This window comes from Myotis davidii, unplaced genomic scaffold (assembly GCF_000327345.1).
Source record: "Myotis davidii unplaced genomic scaffold, ASM32734v1 scaffold235, whole genome shotgun sequence".
NCBI classification, from domain to species: Eukaryota; Metazoa; Chordata; class Mammalia; order Chiroptera; family Vespertilionidae; genus Myotis; species Myotis davidii.
The window spans coordinates 3,996,075-3,999,772 of NW_006287462.1; the positions used below are offsets into that span (position 1 = coordinate 3,996,075).

Consider the following 3,698-nt stretch of genomic DNA (forward strand, 5'->3'; position numbering starts at 1 on the left):
CATAAATATTTCTATCAATAAAAATAACACACCTCAGAAACAATTGCTCAGAAAATGGAATTTTACAGGAGTGTACAGAGCTTCTGGCTAATAAGAAAGTAAAAAAAAGGAAGGGGCCCTGGCCAGGTAGCTCAGTTGTTCGGGCATCATCCTGTACACCAAGAGGATGAGGGTTTGATACCAGGTCAGGACACATACTAGTATCTAGGTTGTGGGTTTGATCCCCGGTTGGAGTGAGTACAGGAGGCAACCAATCGATGTTTCTCTCTCTCTCCTCCTTCCTCCTTCAGTAAAATCAATTTTTAAAAAAACATATTTTCAAGTGAGGATTTTTTAAAAGCGGGGAGGGGAGAAGAATCCTGCCTTCTAGCTATCTCTTTCCCCTCCTTTCCAGAAGTGTGAAGATGACCAAGCTGTCACTCTCCTGGAGTGATATATTCTTATTAAAGGTTTATTTTGGGGCAGAGGAATGACTTCTCATGTGTTCATTATAACCTAAGAATTATGATTAATCCAATTAAGGGCACCTGAGGTCTAGAAGGGAAAAACAAGAATAAGACAAACTCAAAAATTTTCCAAAAAATTAGACTTTAATATTTTTGAAGTAATATCCCCCAAAGTTTGATATTTTTTTTTCTAATTGTGCTAGCAAAGTTAGAAATTATTTGGAATTATATTTTATATGGATGCCACTTTGCATCCCTTTCTCAAGTTGCCAGTGTTAAGGACAATTTTCAGGGTAATTAAACTTTGAATAATCACATTATAGCATATTTTTATTATAAAGCTTGGGGTGTCAACCTATTGTTTTATATGATTAAACTAATTAAGAAAGTAAAACGTATGACAAATATTACATTAAATGCAAAAGAGATTCATTTATCAAAATGTATTAGAGAGGATAATCATTGTCTCCGCTCTGCAAACTTTTTTTATAAAAAATTTTATTTACTGGCCCTACCTGGTTTGACTTAGTAGATAGAGCACCGGCCTGTGGACTGAAGGATTCTGAGTCAGATTCCAGTCAAGGGCACGTACCTTGGTTGTAGGCTGGATCCCAGACCCCGGTCCTGACCCATGCAGGAGGCAACCAACACATGGATGTTCCTCTCTCTCTGTCTCCCCTTCCACTCTTTCTAAAAAGCAATGGAAAAATCTCCTCTGGTGAGGATTAACAACAGCAAAATTATTTACTGATATGAGAGAGAGAGATTGATTTGTTGTTCCACTTATTTATTTTTTCATTGGTTGTACCTGGCTGGGGCCTGCAAACTCTAAGGGAGTTGTTTCTATCCCAGCCCTGTACTGTATATTCTCTCTCTCTCTCTCTCTCTCTCTCAAACACACACACACACACACACACACACACACACACACACACACTCACAGAGCTGACTGAGTCTGCAGTGATACCTGAACCAGGAAAATGCCATTCACAGGCTGAGCTGAGCCAAACAAAATATCATGAGAGAGGCTGTCTGGGAACTAAGACTCAGTAACAGATGGAACTTTTCGCTGAATTTTAACAGTGCAAAATGGTAAAGGCCTTTAACTCTCTACATATGTATATGCTACGGAAACTTGAGTTGCCCTGATTTTTGTCTTGAATGTTCACTTTTCCTTGGACTCCACATAATTATTTCCTTACACTAAAAGTCCATTTTACTGGAGCTAATCTGAGCAAATTTCTGATGTTTAACCCCCAAATGACCTGATTTAGAGTTAACAATTGGACTTCAAGAAATCTCACTCATGACCCATGAACCCAGCTTTAGTGGGATGAGTGGTGCCCTCCAAATTCATGTCCACCTGGAGCCTCCAGATGTGACCTTATTTGGGTCTTTGCAGATGTAATTAGTTAAAATGGAGTCATACTGAGGGTGGGCCCTAAATCAATAGCTGGTGTCTTTATAAGAAGACATGCAGGGAAGAAGGCCAGGTAAAAACAGAGTCAGAGCTTGCAGTGATGGAGCTGCAAGCCAAAGAACAGCAAGGACTACCAGCAAGCACCAGAAGCAAGGAAGGGATCTTTCCTTTAGCCTTCAGAGGCTGACACCTTGATTTCTGACTTTTGGCCTCCAGAACAGTAAGAGAATGAATTTCTGTTCTTTTAAGCCACTGTGTTTGTGGTACTTTGTTACAACACCTCTGGGAAACAAATACACCAGCTATACTTGCCATTTGTCTTAAAATGGGTTGGTTAGTAAGCAATAAGAAAGCAAAACATTTTGCCTTCTGAGAGACAAATTTCATCATTCTCATTTTTGAAGCTAAAGTTTTGCTTTTTTTGTTGTTGTTGTTGACAGAAACACAAACTGGCTTATTATCTAGACAGCTGATATTAAATATAATGGAATTATTCTGCCAAAGTATAGTTTATTAATTTGATCCATCAACTTTTGATGCTTAAAAAACATTCACTGGAATAAAATTCAACAATCAAATGTTAGTTTGTGTCTTTTATTAACCCAAATACAATCACTTGTCTTCTGGTTTGTTGAAGCAATAGGTCAGACAACACTTGCCACAATAATGTCTCTCAAAGTGGCTGGCCAGAAAAACCCCAGCACCACATTCATCTGAGGGGCACTCCCGAAGAAGGCGACTGATTTTGCCTTTCTCATTCACTTTGTGGTATTTCAGGACAGCCAGCTTAACCTTTCTCTTATGCTTATTCTTCTTGGGAATGGTGTAAGACTTCTTCTTCCTTTTCTTAGCACCACCACGAAGTCTCAACACAAGGTGAAGAGCGGACTCCGTTTGAATGTTGTAGTCACAGGACGTCCATCTTCCAATTGCTTACCAGCAAAGATCAGTCTTTGCTGATCAGGAGGAATTCCTTCCTTATCCTGGATCTTGGCCTTTACATTTTCTATTCTATCCGAAGGTTCAGTCTTGAGAGTGGTGTTCCCTGTGAGGGTTTTCACGAAAATCTACATCTTGACAGCGACTCCACTGCAGATGCGGATCAGAAGGGAAAAACCTACATTTTTGCCTTTGAGAGAGACCTATAGCACATGTATAAAGCTGTGACCAACAACTTATCTTATTTCTACGTTTTCCTCAATTGTGTTAAGTTTGTGAATCTCAATTTATCTCTAGAATCTGCATTTTCATTTTTTCACTTACTCATATTCTTATGAAAGAAGAACAATATGCAATTCTAGGTGTGGATTAAGGGGATAAGGAGCCTTTTTCTTAGCTATAGTATTCAAATGCTGTTTTGAACAGTGCCAGCTTTTCTTTATTGCCAGCCCCTCTGGGCGTCCCATTTCCAATTCATCTTCCAGTACTAACAGGGCCTCTTGTCCTAGAAGCCTGCCCACATTTCTGAGGTATCCCCAGTGACTACCTGGCCTTGGTGTTGGCTGCACCTTCTGATAGAACCACATGGGTTCCACCTCAGCTGGCCAGCCTGGTTACTTAGATCATTGGGTACAAATGGCCTTTCCAAGGAGCAGGTGTTAATGACTTCCACTTTCAGGAGCCCTTGGTGTTCCCCGTTACCCAGGACCCTTAGCTCTACCTCCTTCTACTTATTCTCCTTGCCCTGGAAGCTACTTTCCAGAAGCCCAGCTTTTTGGAGCTGAACTGCACAGACTATAGCTGCTACTATAATTAGTCAAGGACGAGCAAAAGCAGGCTTTCAGGCACAGACTTTTTCTCTCAAGCCAAACCAGCTTAAACGGAAAAACGGT

At 40.3% G+C, this 3,698-nt stretch overlaps 1 pseudogene; it reads right to left on the minus strand.

Annotated features, from left to right (window-relative positions):
• Positions 1 to 2,441: 2,441 nt before the first annotated feature.
• Positions 2,442 to 2,939, minus strand: LOC102762798 (annotated as a pseudogene).
• Between the last annotated feature and the right edge of the window lie 759 nt (positions 2,940 to 3,698).